Consider the following 24,471-nt stretch of genomic DNA (forward strand, 5'->3'; position numbering starts at 1 on the left):
GTATAGAAACCGAAGAAACAGTTGAACAGATCAATGAAACCAAGAGTTGGTTTTTTGAAAAAATAAACAAAACTGGCAAACCTCTATCCAGGCTTCTCAAAAAGAAAAGAGAGAGCATTCAAATAGACAAAACCATGAATGAAAATGGACTTATTACAACCAACCCCTCAGAAATACAAGCAATTATCAGGGAATACTATGAAAAATTATATACAAACTAGACAGCTTAGAAGAAATGGACAAATTCCTAAATACACACACACACTACCAAAATTCGCATGGGAAGAGATAGAAAACCTGAACAGACCCATAACTAATGAAGAAATGGAATCAGTCATCAAAAATCTCCCAACAAATAAGAGCCTTGGGCCAGATGGCTTCTCTGGGGAATTCTACCAGACATTTAAAACAGAGTTAAGACCCATTCTTCTCAAGCTGTTCCAAAAAATAGAATTCGAAGGAAAACTTCCAGACTCATTTTACAAAGCCAGCATCACTTTGATTCCCAAGCCAGACAGAGACCCAGCAAAAAAAGAGAACTACAGGCCAATATCCTTGATGAATACGGATGCAAAAATCCTCAACAAGATACTTGCAAAGCGAATCCAACAGCACATAAATAGCATTATCCACCATGATCGAGTGGGATTCATTCCTGGGTTACAGGGCTGGTTCAATATTTGCAAATCTATCAATGTGATACATCACAGTAGCAAAAAAAAAAAAAAAGATACAAACCATATGATCCTGTCGATAGATGCAGAAAAAGCATTTGACAAAATACAGCATCGCTTCTTAATAAAGACCCTCGAGAAAGTCGGAATAGAAGGAACCTACTTAAACATCATAAAAGCCATCTATGAGAAGCTCTCAGCTAACATCATCCTCAATGGGAAAAGACTGAGAGCTTTCCCCTTGAAATCAAGAAAAGGACGGGGATGTCCACTCTCACAAATGTTGTTTAACATAGTGCTGGAAGTCCTAGCATCAGCAATCAGACAGACAACAAAAGGAAATCAAAGGCATCAGAATTAGCAAAGAAGGAGTCAAACTCACTTTTCGCAGATGGCATGATACTCTACATAGAAAACCCGACAGACTCCACCAGAATCCTGATCAGAACTGATCCATGAATTCAGCAAAGTTGCAGGGTACGAAATCAATGTACAGAAATTGGTTGCATTTTTATACAGCAACAATGAAGCAACAGAAAGAGAAATCAAGAAACTGATCCCATTCACAATTGCACAAAAAAACCATAAAATACCTAGGAATAAACCTAACCAAAGATATAGGAGATCTGTATGATGAAAACTATAGAAAACTTATGAAGGAAATTGAAGAAGACACAAAGAAATGGAAAAAACATTCCATGCTCATGGATTGGAAGAATAAATATAGTTAAAATGTCACTACTACCCAAAGCAATATACACATTCAATGCAATCCCAATCAAAATTGCACCAGCATTCTCCTCAAAACTAGAACAAACTAGCCAAAGTAATATTGAAGAAAACCAAAATGGGAGACATCACCATCCCAGACATTAGCCTCTACTACAAAGCTGTAATCATCAAGATAGTATGGTATTGGCACAAAAACAGACACATTGACCAATGGAATAGAATAGAGAACTCAGAATTGGACCCACAAATGTATGGCTATCTAATCTTTGACAAAGAGGGAAAGAATATCCAAAGGAAAAAGACAGCCTCTTTAACAGATGGTGTTGGGAAAACTGGACAGCAACATGCAGAATAAAACTAGATCATTTTCTCACACCACACACAAAAATAAACTCAAAATGGATAAAGGACCTGAATGTGAGACCGGAAACTATCAAAACCCTAGAGAAGAAAGCAGGAAACAACCTCTTTGACCTCAACCGCAGCAATTTCTTACTTGACACATCCCCAAAGACAAGAGAATCAAGAGCAAAAATGAACTATTGGAAACTCATCAAGATTAAAAGCTTCTGCACAGCAAAGGAAACAATCCATAAAACTAAGAGGCAGCCAACGGAATGGGAAAAGATAGTTGCAAATGACATATCAGATAACAGGCTAGTATCCAGAATCTATAAGAAACTCACCAAACTCCACACCCGAAAAAACAAATAATCCAGTGAAGAAATGGGCAGAAGACATGAACAGACACTTCTCTAAAGAGGACATCCAGATGGCCAACAGACACATGAAATGATGCTCAGCATCCCTCCTCATCAGGGAAATACAAATCAAAACCGCACTGAGATACCACCTCACGCCAGTCAGAGTGGCTAAAATGAGCAAATCAGGGAACTCTAGATGCTGGCAAGGATCTGGAGAAACGGGTACCCTCCTACACTGTTGGTGGGAATGTAAACTGGTGCAGCCCCTCTGGAAAACAGTGTGGAGGTTCCTCAGGAAACTAACAATAGAACTCCCCTATGATCCAGCAATAGCACTGCTAGGAATTTACCCAAGGGATACAGAAATGCTGATGCATAGGAGCACATGTACCCCAACGTTCACAGCAGCACTCTCCACAATAGCTAAAACATGGAAAGAGCCTAAGTGTCCATCAACAGAAGAATGGAACAAGAAGATGTGGTTTATCTATACCATGGAATACTACATGGCAATGAGAAACAATGAAATCTGGCCATGTGTAGCAACATGGATGGACCTTGAGGGTGTTATGCTGAGCGAAATAAGTCAAGCAGAGAAGACAGATACCATATGTTTGCACGTATAGGAGGATTAAGAGGAACTTAATGGAGGACCGTGGGGCAGAAGAAGGGGAAAAATAGTTGGGGAGAGGCAAACCATGGGAGACTCTTAAATGCTGAGAACAAACTGAGGGCTGATGGAGGTGGGGGGAGGGGAAGGGGGGTGATGGGCATGGGGGAGGGCACTTGTGGGGATGAGCACTGGGTGTTCTATGGAAACCAATTTGACAATAAACTAAGAAAAAAAAAAAGAGTAGGCTTCGGGGTGCCTCGTGGTTCAGTCAGTTAAGCCGTTTGAGTTTGGCTCAAGTCATGATCTCACTGTTTGTGAGACTGAGCCCTACTGTGTGCTGATAGCACAGAGCCTGCTTTGGATTCTCTGTCTCCCTGTATTTCCACCCCTCCCCTGCTCTCTTTCTCTGTCTCAAAATACATAAACATAAAAAATAAATAAATAAGTAAAAGAAAGAGTAGGTTTCAGTAGGAAATTTTGTTTGCAAGTCAGAGTCAAAAGCCTCTTGGTAGCCACATGTATTGATGACATACTGTGTTATCGTTGAATTGCATTCATGCTTGGGTTAACAGTATGGTAAAATATGTGTAATTCTTTCAGTCTCTGTCATTCACTACTCCTTTGGATGTTTGTATTTAGCACCAGGTAAGAGACAGGCATTCTCATCCTCTCCATCACAGTGCCAGATCTTATAATTAATCAATATCTGAGTGAAAATCTCCCTGATCATTGGAACAGAGGTCCTTCCACCCAGATTAAACACACCTAATTAATGATTAAGGAGTTCTAATTGTGATTAACTCCATTATCTGTGCCCCACTATAGGGAAATCCCTGCTGCAACAACAGAAACGTCCATTTTCTCTACACAGGAAGTCCCATGGTCTATTTAATATTAATATGTATTCCTAAAGTACAAATATACAAAACTTGGGACTTCACTTGTTTCATAATTTACTCATCCTTTTGTACTTAATTAACTAATTCCCGTACTGAATTCCTCTATATGTCTTAAAATTTACATTACCTTAGAATATAATTAGCTTAATAACTAGTATGGGTATCTGTTTTTTAATGTTTTTAATGTTTATTTATTTTTGAGAGAGAGACACTGAGTGAGAGTGGAGGAGAGGCAGAGAGCGAGGGAGACATAGAATCTGAGGCAGACTCTGTGCTGACAGCTCAGAGCCTGACACAAGGCTCCAACACACTGACTGTGAGATCATGATCTGAGCCAAGTTGGACACTTAACCAACTGAGCCACCCAGGCGCCCCAGTGTGAGTTTCTTACAGATGCCCCACATAGTAATTTCTACATTCCTACATGGACAAATGATAACTTGGGCATTAATTGAGAAGGGAGTTATATAATATGCTCTTTGAGAAGGCTTTGTTGGTTCTTTAGAAAAAAGAAGTCCATTTATACATTGCTACTATTTGCCATATTTTACTCTAACCCTTTTGAGAAGTAAGAAAAGGAGATCTTTTTTATGTATGTATAAGAAGAAACCAAAATTAGCTACATAGCGAAAACAAAATAGGGACATTTTATAGATTGTGTTTATATTCTACACTCTGAGGCACATTACAGCGGAAAGAACATAGTCTTTGAAGTCAAGCAGACCAGTATCGCCATGCTGGCTCTATCTCAGTTACTGGGTGGATAGCTGGACAAGTTGCTAAATACCTCTTCTGTCTTAATTTCCTCATCTTTGAAGTGTTAATAATAGTACATACCTCACACAGCTGTGGTGAAGATTAATAAGGATCTTGAAATCTTGAAATTAATAAAGATCCATGAGAAGTGCCCAGCACAAAGCCTGCCACGCTGTTAAGTAGGAACTTAAAAATGTTCGCTTTATTTCTTTCTTTGGTTGACTATAATTTTTTTAACTTTTCCCTTCTTCCTCCAGACTTTCAATTATACTAGCTAATCTGTGCCCTGAGTGTGGCAGCCTGGAAAAAAGCAGAGACTTTTGGGATCCATGCCAGCATGGACTATGGATATCACAGACATAGCAGAAATTTGTTGTGGTGAGTCGTATTTCCTCCCATATTTTCCTTGCCATATGCCCTTCTTTTTAAAAAATATTTATTTATTTTTGAGAGATAGAGCATGATGGCGGGGTGGGGGGCAGGGAGTGGAGAGAGAGGGAGACACAGAATCTGAAGCCATATGCTCTTCTTATGGTAAGATCTTGACACTCTTCCCATGGAGCTGTGGAATGGAAGTCCCCTCCCCTAAAAATTTGGTGAGCCCTTGTGACTGCCCTGCCCAAGAGACTATAATGAAGTGACACTGTGTGACTTCTTATATTGTAAAACGCCACCTCCTGGTTCTCATGGAACCCAACCACTATGCTGTAAGGAAGCTCAAGCAGCTTGAGGAGAGGCCCAGAGGGAAACGAACCAAGATCCTAATCTATAGTCCTAATGAAGTTTCCAGCCAATAGCCAACCATCAACTTTTCAATCATCTGAGTGAGGCTTTGAAGTGGATCCTCCAGGACCCAGAATTCACAGGTTTTCTTCAGATGAACTGTGCCCATTCCCAGTTAAATCAGATAACATAGAGTAGGAAGAAAGCTATCCTGTTATATTTTAAGGATTTGCTGTTAATTTATGAGTAAGTCAACAAGTATGTTATTCAAATGGAATGCCCTGATTTTAACATGCTGTTAAAACACTGACGTGCTTCTGAATTGGTTTAGTAAATAGCTACTGTCTTGAGCCTCTCAAGTACTGCCACTCTCCCCCATCCCCAAAATCACATCCTACTACCCTGCTCTCCCAGTCTTCTCCCAGGACCCCTTGGACCACCCTGCAATTCAGATTAATGCCTGGTCCAGTGAGGGAATTTTCAGGAATCCTGCCCTAGTTTTTTGGTATCTACTTTATTTTTTTAACATCATTTTATTTATTTCTTTTAATGTTTACTTATTTTTTGAGAGAGAAAAAGAGAGAGAGAAAGCACCATGTGCATGAGTGAGGGAGGGGCAGAGAGAGAGGGAGACAGAGGATCCAAAGTGGGCTCTGTGCTGACAGCAGAGAGCCCAAGGTGGGGGCCCAAACTCACATACCATGAGATCATGAACTGAGCCAAAGTTGGATGCTTAACTGACTGAGCCATCCAGGTGCCCCTGGTATCTATCTACTTTAATTGGACGAGTACTAACCGTGCCATACAGGTTGAAGTGTTGTGAATATTACTTCTTTTTTTAAGTTTTTTTTTTTTTTTAATTTAAGCTCTACACCCAACATGGGGCTTGAACTCATGACCTTGAGATTAAGAATCATATGCTCTTATGTTTCAGATTCTGTGTCTCCCTCTCTCTCTGACCATCCCCCACTCATGTTCTGTCCCAAAAATAAATAAACTATAAAAAAATTTTTTTTTAATTAAAAGAAAAGGGGAACCTGTGTGGCCCAGTCAGTTAAGCGTCCGACTTCAGCTCACGTCATGATCTCGTGGTTTGTGGGTTTGAGCCCCGCGATGGGCTCTGTGCTGACAGCTAGCTCAGGGCCTAGAGCCTGTTTCAGATTCTGTGTCTCCCTCTCTCCCTGCCCCTCCCCCACTCATATTCTGTCTCTGTCTCAAAAATAAATAAACTTTTTTAAAAAATTTGTTTTAAAGAATCACATGCTCTTCTGACTGAGCCAGCCGGACACCCTGAATACCACTTCTTACTACTATACTATAGATACTGTGATCACACCATAATACTGGGTTTTGGTGATTTTTGCCCTGTTTTGCTTATCTCTCTAAACTCTGTTCCCCTCCTCCTTTCACATTGTATCCCAGCCGCCACCTCCCAAACTGGGCAATCCTGTGAACAGCTCCCAGGTATCCTTCCATATCTCTCACTATGCTGCTTACTAAATCAGATAAAAATGTGCATACATATTCAGACTTGTGCATTCAGATTGGTTTTGACCTGCTTGGTTGAGACTTCTTTCAGCTCTTGTCTCACTCATTGCCCATCCCAGGAGGCAGGGGGACTTACCCGACTGGTGAGTGTGGGCAGATGAACTGTCTGCGTTTTGCTCACAACCCCCTTTCTTTCTCTTGCTTATGAGAAAGGAAACATGGTCAGCCTCACCCCCTGCCGGCCCGTAGCAGGAGTCAGCGAGGCTGGGAGCCATGACCGGGTCCACGTGTCTGAGGCAGAGATGGAGCATTGACCTGCCTGCTCCATTTACCTCCTTAAGCCCTGCAGGCCAGCATAAGCATTTCAGGCATTACTGTGGTGTTCCTATCTCCCTCAGCCTGCCTCCCAGTGAGAGCCTAGTTATTTATGGAGTCCCCAGAAGTCCCATCCTGCCACAGACACCACCTGCTCTTTATTGCCAGTGGTCGGTAAAGTAGCAGCAAGGACCAATTGGAACTACTCACGTCCCCACCGTCACCTCCAGTGTGCCAGCACTCACTGACACACATACCTGAACTGTCTCCCCAGCCTCCACTCATCCCACCAACTGGGAAGCAGGCCCCAGGACAGGAGAAGAGAGGCCGAGCTCCACTAACAGACAGCTGAGCCCCCATTGGGGGATGGGCTGTGAAGTGGACAGGACGCTGAGATTTCAGTTATCGGCTCTAAAAGCAACCATTGGAATGGGCTGAAGTTAGCTAAGCAGACTCAGGTGCTGTTACTTGGCATTATTCAATTTTTTCCAGCTCCAGGGTGATTTGAGATTCTTAAAAAACAAAGTTATTGGGAGAAGCAAAGTGTTCCGTGTTCTTTGCCACCGAGTAGGAATTCTTAAATTAAATCTGCTCCACAGACATGAAGATGGTATCACAGTCAAAGGACGGAGAGACCTCTCTCCAGTTCACAGTTGCGGAACTTTCCATGGCGCAGCAACACTCTTACTTCCAGGTGCCAGGGGACCTCGACATAAATTAGCTTAAAGAGTCCAATGCTCGTGAGGAGGGAACTAGTGACAATGCTTGAATAAAGAAAGACAGTAAAGATGAGTGGAGTGGTTAGATAAAGGGAATGCTTTATTAATTTGGGAAGAGGAAGGAATAGAAGGAAAAAGGGAAATGAGTTGTTCCAGGGAGATGGAATGAAGATATTAGGTCTAATCAGCATAGACTGCAAAATAGCTTGCAATGGCTACTTTAGGTTGTATGTTGAGATCTGTGCTTTCATGTCCTGTTGAAGAAATCTTTGCCTGCTGCAAGATATGGACCTTTGAAATGGTAACTAGGAAATCTGAGTGAAATACTGAATTTCAGTAATTCCCTCATATATACCAAATTTAAATATTTACACTATTAAATATGTATAATATATAAAATATTAAGCACAAAAATACAGAGAATATATAAAAAATTGAGCAGTCTAGTGTAATGCATTCACAGTGTGAAAACTATTTTACTGTACCATGTTAGTGAACTAAAGAAAAAAAAGTTACTTTCAGGTTATCTCTTTTTAAAAAAAAATTTTTTTTTACATTTATTTATTTTTGAGAGACACAGAAAGAGAGATTACAAGTGGGAGAAGGGCAAAGAGAGAAGAAGACACAGTATTCAAAACCGGCTCCAGGCTCTGAGCTGTCAGCACAGAGCCCAATGCGGGGCTCGAACTCACAAACTGTGAAATCATGACCTGAGCTGACATTGGACACTTAACTGACTGAGCCACCCAGGTGCCCCTCTGGTTATCTCTTTTTAAATTTATAACAAATTTGCTTCAATATACTCATCCAACAAAACGTCTTCACAGAAATTCTTTAAATAGTTAAGCACACTTAAGCTTCTCCTTAGAATTGCCTTTTGACTTACTATTCTCTGAGAAACTCTTTCAGTCAGCAGTTTCTTTGGAAATCCAGAAAGCAACTTCCTAAAAGTGTAACATGAACAAATCTGCAAAGATTTTAGAAAGCAGCCAAATGATTCTGCATTTGTCCGTACTAAGCACCTGTAGGAGGCAGCACGGGGTGGCTCAGAGAACCGCTTTGGAGCCATGCGACCTGTGTTTGGATCTTGCACCTGCCTTTTACTGGTTGGTTGTGTGACCTTAAAACAAGTTACTTTTGCTTGCTGTTCTTTACTTCCCTCATCAATTCTTTCAGCATCTATTGTGTAACAAATTATCCTCAAACTTAGTAGCGTGAAACACAAACATTAATCCTCTCACACAGTTTCCCTGGGTTAGGAATCTGGGAGGGGCCTTACTGGATTGTTTTGGCTCAGGGTCTTTCAGGAGGTTACAGTGAGGACGTCGTCACGTCACCAGCCAGGGCTGCCGTCTGAAGGCTTGACAAGGCCCAAAGGATCCAGTTCCCTCACTGACATGGCTGTTGGCAGACGGCCTCAGTCACTCACTGTGTGGGCTTCTTCATGAGGCTGCCGAATTGTCTGCATGACATGGCAGCCAGCTTACCCCAAGCTGAGTGTCCTCTGAGGAAGCAAGGAGAAAGTGCTATGCCTTATATGATACTGTGGCTTCTGCTGTATTCTGTTTATTAGAAGTGAGTCGCCAAGTCAGCTTACATTCGGTGGGAGGAGGATTAGTCCACCTTGTGAAGGGAGGAATGTCTAAGGATTCATGGTTTAAGATGATCACATCAGAAAAAATAATCACATCAGTGAAACAGCAATGATAATATTGATCTTACTGCACTCTTAAAGAATCAAAAGCAAACATCTAGAACATCGCTGGTTTCAAAGTATGGATTCACTTACTTAGTATTTATTGAGTACCTAATAGTCTACTATATGCTCAGCATAAGATCATGAGCAGAATCCAGTCCCTGCCCTCAGGAAGCTTACAGTTTAAAGGGAAGACCAAAGAACACACAAACAATGTAATCGCCCTTTGACATGTGCTTAATGCAACAGAGAGAGATTGGAACTACTCAGGAAAGGCTGCTCTGAGGAAAAGATGTTAAAGCTGAGATCTCAGGGATGAGTAGGGGCTGCCCAGGTGCAAAAGAAAGAGAAGAGTATTCTAGCTGAAAGAGGCAATCGGGGCAAAACGTGAGGGTGGGAGTGTGGAGAGGACGAGGGACCCATTAAGGCTGGTGTGACCATGGCCGAGGAAGCACTGTGTGTGAAGGCGGAGGAGGTAATTTACCTGCTAATCTGTGTCTGTCATGAGACCCTGGTTGCCAGGGAGCAGAGTTGACTGCAAAGGGGTGTGAAAGAACTTTTTGGGATGATGGACTGTTCTGTATCTTGATCGCTGTGGTGGTTATAAGACTGTGCATTTGTTCGAACTCACAGAACTGTAAACTAAAGAGGGTGAGTTTTGCTCTATGTAAATTATACCTCTATAAACCTGAATTTAAAAAAATATATGCTTTTATGCAGGCACTTTAATGGAGGGGTACCATAACATTGAATTTTTCTACATCATGGGTTTGGATTGCTTCCAAACAGGTTTAAGGCCTGCAATATCAACAGAAGAGTGTTCTGAGGAAGGGTGACCTATCTAGGGGTGTTGTAGCTAAACCCTGCATGTAGTCGTTGGGAGTGAGCTCTATGTGAGTGTGTGTATTCTGGGGCGGGGGGGAGGGAAATCAACACATATCAAAGTCAACTACGTGTAGTATGGTTTTTGGCATTATGAGGAACATGTCCTCGCAATGATGTAAAGCATGAAGGGAGGGAAAATTTCAGAGGAAATAAATCAAGTCGCTTTAGTGTAAATGCTGACTTTTTGGTGGCTCTATTTTTATTCTGAAAAGACGTTGTTGCTGTGTGAATGCAGTTCTAAGATCAACAAGAATACTTGGCAATGGAATTTAAGAGACCATTATTTTGTTGCAAAACCATTAGCAGGTATGAAGCAAAACGAGTTTCCCGGTTACTACTTCCTTCATCCCATTAGTCACCGTGTGAGTTTCCTGTGGCTGCCCTAACAAACTACCACAAACTGAATGGCTTAAGACAACAGAAATGCATTGTCTCACAGCTGTGGAGGTCAGAAGTCTGAAATCAAGGTGGCAACAGGCCTGTGCTCCCTCTGGAGACTCCGGAGAAGAATCTGTCCTTTACCCCTTCAGGCTTCTAGCAGCCCCAGACCTTCCTTGGTTTGTGACCACACTACTCCCATCAGTCACTCCACAGTCACATTGCCGCTTCCTCCTCTTCTGTCAAATCTCCCTCTACCTCACTCTTCTAGGGACACTTGTCACTGGATTATTTAGAGCCCATGTGGATAATCCTGGATTAACAACTTCTCGAAAAATCCTTAACGTAATCGCATCGTTTGCCATTATCAGGTAACACACATATATTTTTTGCCATCTAAGATAATAGTCACAGGTTCTGGGGATTCGAATGTGGACAGATCTTTTCGGCTCAGTCTACCACAGTCACCAAGTTCTCTAAAGGTTCTAGCATAGTCACATTTACAACACTATAAGTTGAATTGAGGAGTTAACTGCACGGAAGTAATGGTGGGAGATGGGGAACAATTACGCCAAATTCAAACCCAGCCTGTGTGGCTCCCAAGTTCATGGTTCAGTCACTAACTGATACCATCACCTTCTTGTCTTTTGTGGGCGTTAGTTGTCAGTATGTTCACAAGCCAGCAGCTATGGAAAGGAAGCACAGGCTACACCTATGCCGGGATCTCCTGGTGCTTGGTGTGGCAAGGGCTCCGTGGACATAGGAAGCCATTCACACAAGCACCACACCTCTCCCGGAAAAGATTCCCCCGCTGCTGAAAAATCAATATGGTGCACAGGTGACCTGCCACCGAGTCACCAGGAAGCCAAATTCTTTCTTTCCGATTCCTTCCAATTTGCAGTTCAGTGCTCAGAGTTCCAGTCTGGCAAGTAGAGAAATGGCAATCAGCTGCCTTCCCGAGGAGTTGTTGAGTGGGGGTTGGTGCAATCTAGTAAGAAACAGTCCTACTCAGGGACATTCGTAATCAGCTCCTCATTCCGAAGCAGAGGATCTGCCCTGCAGGCCTAATAAGAACACTGGAGCATAAATCCTTAAGACTTATGAAGCACTTTAGATTTCATAAGCACTTGGTTAAAATTAATTACCCAATTAATCTCCAAGGATGATAACCAAATGAGTTCTTGTACAAATTATCATTATTTATTACCAGATCAGAAAGCTGATGAAGAGATTTTGCATGAGTTTCCACAGGGAAAACTGGAGTCGCTGAGAAACTGAATTCCAGTCCCTTCAAGGTCACCCAGTGGAAAAGCAGCAAAAGCCACACTCACTGCGCAAGTACGACCCACGGAGCTGAGATGCTGCAGCCTGTCTATCTCACCGTGTGAAAGTCATGAAGTAATGAGACCCCTACAGGCTTCTATTTCTTTGTCAGCCCCAACACTAGGGTTCGGGCCCTGCTTCTCTTGCTGAGCTAACAAGATATTGAAGTCTTCGTGCGAATGAAATGTTATATTCTAGAAATGTTGATTGACTTGCATATTAACTTAATAAAATTGGGACACCTGGGTGAGTCAGTCAGTTGAGCACCTGACTCTTAATTTTGGCTCAGGTCATGATCCCAGGGTTGTGGGTTCAAGCCCCACACTGGGCTCTGCATGGAGTATGAAGCCTGCTTAAGATTTTTCTCTCCCTCTACTCCCTTCCGCCCCTCAAAAAACATAAAATTAATTATAATTAAGCAAAAATGTTTTAAAATCATGGGTCCCCTACTATTTATTGCTGGCTTTGCTGGTGACATGTCACAGCTGAGAACACAGGATCTACAGCCAGATGGCAGGATTTGAATCTTGTTTACTACCTGGGTGACTTTGGGCAAGTTACATGCCTCAGTTTCCTTTTCCATAATATGGGCATCATGATAGTACCTGCCAGCTAGTGTCATTTTGAGGATTCAATGAGTCAATAAAGGTAAAAGCATTTAGCCTGGTTCCAGGTGCATAGTTGATACCCCCAAAATGAACCATATCGCCACTGTGCATTAAGGACATGGACATTTTATCACTGCAAGGAGGTCATGAATATATGCCCCTGTTTCTCTCTTTCCACAGCCTCGTACTGATAGAGCATCCAGAAGACTCACTAACCCCCTCACTCCCTTCTTCCCCTATCCTGACCCCTCCATGTCTGTCTGTCTTTCCCCATCTCTCTGTTTTTCTGTTGCTTTGTCTATCTTTCTTCTCTCTACCTCCCATTTCTTCCTGCCTCCTCACCATCCAGGACAATGAGGGTTCCTCCAATTAATGGTCTAGGTCTGCTTCTGGGAGCTATTTTGTCTCATAAATAATCAGAGAAAATCAACCAGCCCTGCATCTGGATTCCCTCTCCTCACTGAACTGACTCTGTGCCTCTACCCCCACTTTTTATATCTACTTCCATCTACTTTCTTCTCTGTCTGCATCTCTGAATCTCTTGCACCTCTTTCCAACTGTCTCCTTGTATCTTGCTCTGCATGTCTTTATCTCTGTATCTCTCTGTTGCTATCTCCTGTGTGTACTCTCTTTCTCTCTCTGTTTCTCAGCTGTGGGAGATGAACTCCTTGGGCCCTCTGGAGACCTTCTGGTGCAGAAGGAGAGGGAAAAAGCCTCAGATCCTTTGTGCATCCTCCTGCATTCAGATATGATTGAGACTACTGCTTTCCCAAACTACAGTAACTGTCAGTACAACCTGGCAGGCAGTTCTAGAACTCTAGAGTCAAGTCCCTCTTGGTAGCCCCAGAAGTAGCAAAGACCTTAGGTAGTATATCTCTGAACAGGTGTCTAAGTTGAACAGAGATGTTGATCCTAATCAAGACAACTTACGTGGAAGTTAACTGGGCATATACTTAATGACACACATGATTATGATTGTGCTGCATGGTAATTAGGCATAGATGGTAAGGGGCTAATGTAAGTAAATGTAATTAGTATTACTTTTACACCGCTAAGCCAAATTTCATTTCCCCTTTGTATACTGCTAATTTGCCATTATCTGTAATCAGCGTCAATGTTGATAATCTCAATCTCTTGATATCCTATTCCATGTAATTGTCACATCTTATAAACACATATAGATCCAGACACACAGGCATACATGGATACATATGCCATGTGGGCGCACACATACACACACACACACACACACACACACACACACACACACACACACCAAGAGCAAGCGTGGACCCAACTCTCTAAAATGAGCATTCCTTTATCCCTGGCTCATGAGTCCTGTCCCTGTCCCCCGCTCTGCAGGACAGAGGTTTACTCTTCTCCACCCATGAGTCCTTACCCTATTCCCCTCCTTCCTGGCCCTGGAGCAACTGAGATCTCTTGAGAGAGGCTTGGCCACTGGCTGAGGTTATCTGCAAGTTCCCTTCTATTCCTGAAATTCTATTTTAAAAATAGTAAATGGAGATGAAAACATACAGATGAGTAGGTTTTAGAGCCTTTGTAATTATAATCATCATCATCACCAGAAAAAAAAATGATAGTGATTAGATTTTAATATACTGCATATATTCTTTACATTCACAATCCCTTTAAATTTTGAGGTAGGCATTATTATCGATTTCCCAAATGAGAATACTGGAACTTATTGAGGTTAAATATTTGCCACAGTCATGGAGCAAGTAAGTGGGAAGTCAAGATTCAAATTCTGGGGATTTGGACTTTGAAGTCCATGATATGTCACCAACTTGTCCTTCCAGAAAAATATAAATGATAAGGACAGATATTTCCTTCCCCTGAATCTTAATTGTTTTAATATGTTCATAGGGCAGATCTATCTTATTTTTACAGTGTTGGGAAGGCCTTCCTCTGCCCCAGCCGGACTTAGAATCAAACTGACATGAGACAGATTAACAGGAGAAAAGCAAATTTAATAGGAGTACGTATAAGCAAACCACCCAAACATGAAATTGCAAAGACGATGAGGCAACGTGAAGCTTATATGAGCTAAAGATGTGGGGTAGGGTCTGAGGATATAAAAGGGAGAAAAGCCATTAGCAGGAAGGTGGAAGATGTTTGGAAAAGCAAGTTTGCTCCATTATGCAGATAAGTTTCTTAGGTAAAGGAGAGTCTCTGTTAATAGCTCTCTTCCTGGTACAGGCTCTCCTTTTCAATATAAATTTAGGCCGCTGCGGGGGAGGCAGAGAGCTTTCCCTGCATCTGTTGGGTTTTCATTACTTTTAACTCAAAATGATCTTTATGCCAAAGTGGCCCATCTTGGGGCAGTCTGCCCTTGGCCCCTATAATAGGAAAGAAGGGGTTATGGACACAGTATACCTGAAAGGGGAGAGAGAAAAAAATGAATAGTCAGGGAACACTGCCAGTGTTGGGATGTTTATTCAAGCCAAACTTGTTTATCTTCCCTAAGCGATGATGGTGATCATTTTGACCGTTCTAAGGATTGTGGAAGAATTCTGGGCATGAGGGCCATGTCCAGACTTTTGCACTTGGGGCTACTCTCAGAAGAGGCTATCATCTCTGCTGGGTTTGCTCTCCACACTCATTAGGCAAAAAGTTTTCTGAGTGGTCCTCCCCAAAGCAGTGTTCCCTAAAGGCAAAATTGAGCTGTTCACCTGAAAGGAGGAAAAGGAGGGTTTTGTGAACACAAATGAGGATGAGGGTAGGTGTGTCCCACTCACTGTGATGCCCCCATGGGCCAGGTCTGGGCTACTCCCTCCTTGTAAGAGCTGTGCCACCCTTGCTCTAGCCTTTGGATCTGCCTAGGAACAGCCTCTTCATTCTTGGCTCTGACTCCCTGAGTGCAGTGAATGGTCCAGAGATAAGCATGATCAACCAAAATCCTTCCCTAGGATTTAGCCAACTGCATGTGGTCTCTTTGGTCTGAGGACTGTAAGGTATAAGAGACACTGAAGAACTATAACGTTTCCACTGTGGCCCTCCATGTCCTTGTCCACTGTAGCTTGCACCCCCTCTTGCACGTGACCTCAGCCCCTCACCGTTCCACTTCTCTTAGTAAAATTCAAATTATCCAAACATGGCTGCTAATTAATCAGACTAATTCCTCCCTCCCCTGAGTACCACCCTTGAACAAATATTCTTGAAACTAGCTGAACTTCAGCCGACCCTGCCTGCTGAAGCCCTATAAAAGATTCCACCTCCTTCTCAAGTTAGAACGCTCCTGCTCATGCCGACAGTTTTGAAAAAAGACTTATGCTAATGGTGCTCTTGTTTTTTTCCACAGAGGATATGAGTAAGAGATGCTGAGACACTAGCACCCCGACCACCACTGGTGGAGAAGCCAGCCTGGGAGAGTGAAATTAACACGGGAACAGGTGCTGGGCAAGGGGGGGTGGGTACAGGGGGGCAGAGATGGAGGTAGAGCAGACATCTGATATCCAATGGTGTTCAAGATTCCATCCTGCTTCTTAAGCCTAGCACATCTGTTATTACCATTTTTTTTTGGTTATATAAGTGAACAAGTTAAAATGGTAGGATTTTTTTAAAAAAAAAAAGGAGAATCACAGCAGTCCTCAAATTTGGCTGTGCAAACATAAAATGCTTTTATAACTCTATGCTGAAATCAACCCAAATCTAGAACCTCTATATCCAGGAATAAGGGTAAACATTATCTTGTGTTTTCTGAGTAGCTCATTCCACTAGTCACTTCTGGGTAAATGCTCAGTCAGAAATTGAGGGTCTTCCCCTCACTCCTTGTCAACCCCACTTTTGTTTTTTTTTAAGTTTATTTATTTTTTGAGAGAGAGAAAAAGAATGCAAGCAAATGGGGGAGGGACGGGGGGGGCAGAGGATCCGAAGCAGGCTCCACACAGATAGCAGACAGCCCTATGTGGGACTCAAACTCACTAACTGTGAGATCATGACCTGAGCAGAAGTCAGAGGCTTAACCAACTGATTCACCCACGTGCTCTTCGACCTCACCTTTGGGGATGAACTCAGTTACTGGAGAACCAGGGTGCTAAAAGGTAATTTTTAAAAATGTAATTCATACAAATATAAAATGAATATATGTCAAAGATTTTGTTTTACTCACTCTTTAATGAGGAAACTAGTAAGAAATAAAAACTTGTGCTAAGGAGACTCCAAGGAAAACATATCTACAGCAATCTGGAATCCTGAATTGAATTTGCTGATGGAGGCAAAACTGGCCTCTTGCACTAAGTAGAAACCGATGCATCCGCATTGGACAAAATTCATCCACATTTATAAGAATGGGAATTATTTGCATCATTGTCAGCCTTTTACAAGTTAACTTCAGTTTCTACAGACTGGCAAAATTGTCAAGGACAGCGAAAGACACAGACCTTGGTAGAATCAGATAATCCTGGAAGTTTCCAGAGATTTTGCCAAGAATTCCATCTGTACAATCTGATCCTCTACACGGGCTCTACTGACTGGCTTAAAAAGAAGTGAATTTGAATAACTGAATTTCAGACACTTCCTGCCAAACGACACTCTAAACTACTGCCAAACTAAAAATATTCTGTTTTCATGCAGTCCCCCAACCCAACTCATGGGCATTGTGGCAACATAATAAGCACCGGAATTTCTCGTTTCCCCCATGGATTTTAATTGTGGCAGCTTAGCCAGACACGCTGGGAAACCTTGTCACAGCCTTTGGCTTCTCGACTTGAGATGCATGTGCAAATGGCTGGCTACTCAGAAACTAAGGTTTCCTGCAGGAGGATTCGGTTTTGGGGTTCAAAAGCAGACAAAACACACATCTGGGACTTATAGTCCCCAAGTAGGAAAACCTGAAAATCATGAAAAAAAAAAAAAAACCCAGCTTAAAAACCACCATCCCTGGTATCTGGGCCCCACCTGCCTCTTGGACAGTTTGTGCTTCTATCTGGGTATTTCATCCTGACCTTTACATTAGGAAGCCTGATGTATTATTTTTGGTTCAGTAAAGATCAGAAATAAAAATATTCATGAGGCACCTGGGTGGTTTATTCAGTTGAGTGTCCGACTTCGGCTCAGGTCATAATCTCATGGTTTGTGAGTTCAAGCCCCACGTGAGGCTCTGTGTGGACAGATCAGATTCAGATTCTGTCCCCCTCTCTCTCTCTGTCCCTCCCCAACTTGTGCTGTGTGTGTCTCTCTCTCAAAAAGAAACATTAAAAAATTGTTTCAATTTAAAATTTTTTTAAAAGGAAATAAAAATATTCATTATCTGATGGGATTGCTCCTGAGAGTTTATGGTGGATGTATTTACTCGCAAATGGGACATAAATTGGTCAGATAAGGAAAATTGAACATTACAAACAGGTGGAAGTTCAGCCACCTGGATAGCTTCCCACCGCATAGCTGTGACAGAGGTGGGGAGAGAAGCTAAGGGTCAGTGATTGCAAAGCCAAAGCCAGATGAAGTTTCAGTGCAGACCCAGATGAAGGAGCACCAGATAAACTTCTAGATTATGGGTCTGCAGACTGAGAGGAGCTGTACAGGTGTGCCCTCGCCACTTATTATGTTTTTCTCTTGTTCTGGGATGGCCCTCTGGCCTAACTACCGAAGTTGGGATGGTACTCACTAGTACAGTACTAGGTCCATTCAGTCATCCATTTCTTCATTAGTATATATGCTAACCACATGCAGACTGTCATCTTGATGCCCCTAAGTCCCTTAGTCTGTGTAGTTGCTTATATATTTAATGTTTAAACAGAAGTGGCTTTGAGTCTATCCTAACTGTGGAGAGTTCGATGCCTTTCCCAAGATTTGTGCAAACCCCAAGCTGCAGCCATTGCTATGCTCACTCCTTGCCCAGACTCCCTGGTCCCACTAAGCTCTCAGTTCACCTTACATTCCACTTCTATGGTTCTTCTCTTCTCTCCAACCTTTGTCACCATATAGGGGAGAAAACAGCACATGTTTTTCTGATATTCTCATCAATGCAAGAAGTTCATATGTAGCACACATTTATCAAAGTTTAAGATAACCAATACTTGCACAATGCCAAACAGCACAGCAGATGAGTTAAGATAAAACGTGCTTCTTCTTGGGGCGATGGGCTGCTTAGTTAAGCATCTGACTCTTGATTTTGGCTCAGGTCATGATCACAGGGTTGTGAGATCAAGTCCCATGTCGGGCTCCACCATGGCATGGAGCCTACTTGGGATTCTCTCTCTCTCTCCCTCCCTCCCTCCCTCTCTCTCTCTCTTTCTCTCTTTCCTCTCTCTCTGCCTCTCCCCTGCTCCTGCTCTCTCTCTCGCTCTCCAAAAAAAAATGCCTCTTCTTAAAAAACCTTGGGGAAAAATAGATGCAGTAAATGTAGCGAAGAGTTGATAAAGTCTAAAACTAGATGGTTACATAGGGTTAATAGTACCATTTTTGTGATTTTTATTATACAGTTTTCATAAGAGTTAACAAAAGACATTAATCATGAGATCATGAAGATATTGTGCTGCCTCTGTCAGTTAGGTAACAGCAAGACTGTCATGACAGTTTCCAAAGCACAGGACTGATGATGTAGATGTTTAATACACTCTTGCATAACAGTCTGGAGGTCTATCGTCTTAACAAGTTTTCCAGTGTATGTTACAGTATTGTTAACTACAGACACTGTGTTGTACAGCAGATCTCTAGAATTTATTCATCTTTTGCATAACTGAAAGTTTATACCCATTGAGCAACAACTCCCCATTTCCTCCTCCCTCCTGCCCCTGGTAGCCACCATTCTACTTTGCTCCTATGAATTTGACTATTTTAGATACTTTCTATAATGGGATCATATTAAGATATCACCTCCCACCTGTTAGGTTGGCTATTACCAAATAAAAACAAAAACAACCAAAAAAACCATAAAAAACAAAAACAAAAACAAAAAACACCAAAAAACAAACAAAAATACCAAAGACAAGTGTTGGTGAAGATGTGGAGAAATTGGAATTCTTGAATGGTGTTGGTGGGAATGTAAAACTGTTACAGCTGTTATAGAAAACAGTATGGAAGTTCCTCAACAAAATTAAAAATAGAACTACCATATAATTCAGCAATCCTACCTCAGACTATATACCCAAAAGAATTGGCATCAAGGGGGCACCTGGGTGGCTTAGCCGGTTAAGCGTCCGACTTTCGCTTATGTCATGATCTCGCGGTTTGTGGGTTTGAGCCCCGCGTCGGGCTCTGTGCTGACTGCCAGCTCAGAGCCTGGGGCCTGTTTCAGTCTGTGACTCCCTCTCTCTCTGACCCTCCCCNCCGCGTCGGGCTCTGTGCTGACTGCCAGCTCAGAGCCTGGGGCCTGTTTCAGTCTGTGACTCCCTCTCTCTCTGACCCTCCCCTGCTCACGCTGTGTGTCTCTCTCTCTCCTAGAAGTAAATAAAACATTAAAAAAAAAAAAAAGAATTTGGCATCAGGATCTCAAAGAGATATCTGCATTGTCATGTTTATTGCAGCATTATTTACAATAGTCAAAATACAGAAACAACCTAAGTGTCTGCTGATGGATGAATGGATAAGAAAATGTAGTTTACATTGTTGATTTGCAAGCTCCTTGGGAACTTCCCAGGTGTAATCTGAAACTGGCCCCCATAATGAAGGACAGGGAGAGAGGGGAAAAGAGGCCGGCCACTTCAGAATGGTAGGTGGCAGATTTAACAGGCACAGGACTTATGCACAAGGCTTGTCTTGGGAGGCTGCAAGATAAGTAAATTTCCTCACCCACCTACAAAATCCTTAATATAAGGCTTAACTGGGTTCAGTCCTCTACACTATCCAGATGGTCTCAATAACACATCATTATCACAAGGGCATATCCTAGGGGAAGCCTCTGAGAGCGGGCAAGGCAAGCAGAACCCCATTCTAAGGACTGGGGAGGTCTGTAAGAAGCCTCCAGTTGCCCAGGGCCAGTTCATGGGTCAACTGACAGTCACATCCTCCTGACGACCTCCTCCAACGTATGCATACAATGGCATCTTACTCAGCCTTTTAAAAGAAGGAAACCCTATCATAGGCAACAACCAAATCCAGGTTCATATGGATGAACCTGGATGACTTCATGCTGAGTGAAATGAGCCAGTTGCAGAAGGCAAAAGGGTCTTTAAAGGGTCAATTAACTTAAAATGAGGTCATTTAAAGTGGCTCCTAATTCAATAATTATGACTGGCGTCCTCGTAAGAAGAGGAAATTAGGACACAGGCATGCGCAAAGGAAAGACCACGTGAAAACAGGGGGTGAAAACAGAGGGAAAAGATGGCCAGGTAGGGGCTGATGAGAGGCCGCAGAAGAAGCCAAGCCTGCTGACACACTGATCTTGGACATCGCCTCCAGAACTGTGAGAAAAGACATTTCTGTTATTTCAATCCACCCGGTCTGTCTTACTTTGTTACAGCAGCCCTAGCAAAGTAACACACCGCTCATTTTAATGTAGAACAGTTTTATTCTCCACTTCACTGCTCTGAACTCCTGAAAGCCTCCCTTGGTAAATCCTTAACCTCATTAAGCCTCTTTTGGAAACAAAAGTCCGTTCTCTTAGGATATTTGCCCTTTAGTAGCACAGAGCACCCTTAGAGGCTGAGAAATTAGTCTTTGCTTGAATAAGATCAAGCTCTTTGGCACATCAGTCTTCTTAAGTTGGAAGAAAGCAGGATAAAAGTCTATTCTTCCTTAATAAAGAATACGCCACTCTTAAGAAGCTGGAAGCATCTAGGCCAGATTTTCTTTTGTTTGTTTGAAATGGCAGTTTCCCCCTTCCCCATCGGTTCACGTGCACTCACATAGCCATTCACTTAACACTGGGTTCCTGTGTGCAAGCCGCTGTGTCAAGGAGAAGCCCATGAAGTTTTGCTGAAAGGGGCTCACAGACAGGAACAGTAGCTGAAGGCAGATGTGGAGTTAAGGGAACAGTTCTTTTTTTTCTTTCCTTTTTTTTTTTTTTTTTTAAGAGCTTGGGAGATACACAGTGCTGACAGGAATAACTCAGCAGGAAGGGAGAGAAGGAAGCAGCAGGAGCTTACAAGCCGGAGCAGGTGAGGGGCTGGGGTCGGCTTGGTGGAACTGTGAGTGCTGGGCTGTCAGCCGCAGGGAGGGAGCCCCATGTGAGAACCCGCACAAGTTCTCTGCGGATTTTCTTAGCGAATTAAAAATCTAAGAAGTTGTTGCAGCCCCTCTGGAAAATAGTGTGGAGGTTCCTCAAAAAATTAACAATAGAACTCCCCTAGGACCCAGCAATAGCACTGCTAGGAACTTTCCCAAGGGATACAGGAGTGCTGATGCACAGGGGCACATGGACCCCAGTGTTCATAGCAGCACTCTCAACAATAGCCAAAACATGGAAAGAGCCTAAGTGTCCATCCACAGACGAACGGATCAAGAAGATGTGGTTTATTTATACAATGGATACTACATGGCAATGAGAAAGAATGAAATCTGGCCATGTGTAGCAACATGGATGGAACTCGAGGGTGTTATGCTGAGTGAAATAAGTCAGGCAGAGGACAGATACCAGTGTTTGCACGTATAGGAGGATTAGGAGGAATTTAATGGAGGACCATGGGAGAGAAGAAGGGGAAAAATAGTAGGGGAGAGGGAAGGAGGCAAACCCTGAGAGACTCTTGAATGCTGAGAACAAACTGAGGGCTGATGGGGGCGCGGGGGAGGGGAGGGAGATGGACATGGAGGAGGGCACTTGTGGGGATGAGCACTGGGTGTTATATGGAAACCAGCTTGACAATAAACTAAGAAAAAAATTAATTTATTAATATTTACTGAAAAAAAGACTCTAAGAAGTTGTGAGTGTGCTGGGGAAGGAGCTATATGAGGTTGGAGGAGAGTGAAAAGTGTGAAATCGACTCAGAAAGTGGGAGGGTACATTGATGAAAGAAGCAGCTCTCAAATTTTAGGGGACCTCAGAATCACCTGTCTACGGCATGTCTCTGGGATGGGGCCAGAGAATTGGCATTTCTTGTTTTTTTTTTAATTAAATTTTTTTTCAGGAGTAGACTTTAGTGATTCATTGCTTACATATAACACCCAATGCTCATCCCAGGTGCCCTCCTTAATGCCCCTTGCCCATTTAGCCCATCCCCCCACCCAACACCCCCTCAGCAGCCCTCAGTTTGTTCTCTGTATTTAAGAGTCTCTTATGGTTTGTCTCCTTCTCTGTTTTTATCTTATTTTTGCTTCCTTTCCCCTATTGTTCATCTGTTTTGTTTCTTCAATTCCACATATTTGTGAAATCATCTGATATTTGTCTTTCTCTGACTTACTTTGCCTAGCGTAACATACTCTAGCTCCATCCACATTGTTGCAACTGGCAAGATATCCTTCTTTTTGAGGCCAAGTACTATTACATTGTATAGGTTCAGGTGATACTGACGCTGCTAGCTCAGGGATGTCATCTTGAGGACCACTGGATTAGGACTAAACCCTAGTTCTTGCACAGGCATGTTCACTACGCAGGGTATTTGGGTAGAGGGCTGTGCAGAACAATTCTTGGAATTCCAGTAACAGAAGAGAGTTCCAAATGGGGATCCAAAGTGACTCTGTTGCCAGCACGGATAAAAAACTATGGAGAGAAAGGAAGATGCTATTAACACACACAGAGAAAGGGAACTAACCTATTTGCCCTTAATTAAAAGTCTGAAAAGTTTGAGAAGCAGATTATAAAATGGCTCTAGCAGCCCAGCACACAGGGAAGGTCCTTCCACAAACAATGGTCATTTAAGATCTTAGAAATGCCTATAAGATGGTGTCCACAGTAGTGGGTGGAGAGATATGGAAGATAAAGACAGCCCAAGGAAACATCCTGCCCATTCAGCCAGGAGAGTAAAGTGAATGATCAGATATTAATATCTTGGGATTCAAGCACTTTTGGCTTCCATCTGGAAATGTTGGCTTGATGGTTGTTACATGCTACTTCCAAAGGTTGGTTGATTTCTCCAGGTAATTTTGGCAATGGTGTCTATTTCACAGTTCACATAGTTTCAGAAGCTCTGGAAAAGGAGAAATAAGCAAACAGCAGGCATATTCCAGGTAATGAATGGCAGGGGAATTGGTAAAACCAACGTCCAGAAACCAAAATGATATCAGGTTTTTTCCTCCTTTCAGATTTGATCTTAAGTTGCTCTCGTTGTGTCTACCTCCCCAAGTTGTCTTCTCAAACTTTAGCATCCTTCACTTGGCTATTCTGGAGATCCTGTTGCTAATCTCTTCAGGTACGTCCAGTTTCAAGTTCATCTCTGACCTCTCCACTCCAACTGATCACTTCACTGCTATTCATCTCTGGCCCATTTCTGCTTTAAGAGCTCATACCAGCACCAACCGGTAACACGGCAGGATGGAGGAATTCTCACCTCCATGCTTTTTGATCATATATTCATTCACTTATCCATTCATTTAAGAAACATTGAATGCCTACTGTGGATCAGGAACCAGGGGCCATAGTAGGATCCTAGGGCCTGGGGGTTGAGAGATGAATGTGACACAGATCCTGTTGTTAAGTAGTTCACAGTATAGGTAGGGGAGACAGACACATTAACAAGGAATTGGCACGCAGTGTGATGTGCTCACCGGTATTATGCAAAATGGAATAAGGGGTAATAGCTGCACTTGGGGAAGAACACAGAGAGGACTTCCCAGGGGAGGTAACATTTGATCCGCGTCCCATAGAAGGTTTTCACTCCAAGGAAAAGATAAGGGCATTTCATACACAAAAAATAGAGAGGACTTGAAGGCTCAAGGGAGTGTGGCGTGTTTTGGAGATGGCAGCTGGTCTGACATGATAAAATAGGCAGTTTTGTGTTGTGCTTAATTGTGCAGGATTCAAAGCCAAACTATATGGTTGCAAAGTTGGCTCTTCCTCCCTGTGTGATTTTAGGCAAGTTATTTAACCTCTCAGTGCCTCTGTTTTCCTACATGTAAAACTTG

At 42.7% G+C, this 24,471-nt stretch overlaps 1 long non-coding RNA gene across 2 annotated transcripts in view; it reads left to right on the top strand.

Annotated features, from left to right (window-relative positions):
• Positions 1-4,642: 4,642 nt before the first annotated feature.
• Positions 4,643-24,471, top strand: part of LOC120243695 — a 75,200-nt gene continuing 55,371 nt past the window's right edge. Inside the window, exons 1-3 of one of the 2 annotated variants that reach the window (XR_005531375.1) lie at positions 4,643-4,756; positions 10,854-10,953; positions 11,793-12,097. This is a non-coding gene — a long non-coding RNA (uncharacterized LOC120243695). Of the gene's footprint in view, positions 4,757-10,853; positions 10,954-11,792; positions 12,098-15,832; positions 15,924-24,471 lie in introns of those variants that run through there. The other variant, XR_005531374.1, reaches the window with a different exon arrangement.

This window comes from Hyaena hyaena, unplaced genomic scaffold, assembly GCF_003009895.1.
Source record: "Hyaena hyaena isolate Hyena2069 unplaced genomic scaffold, ASM300989v1 scaffold_352, whole genome shotgun sequence".
NCBI classification, from domain to species: domain Eukaryota; kingdom Metazoa; phylum Chordata; class Mammalia; order Carnivora; family Hyaenidae; genus Hyaena; species Hyaena hyaena.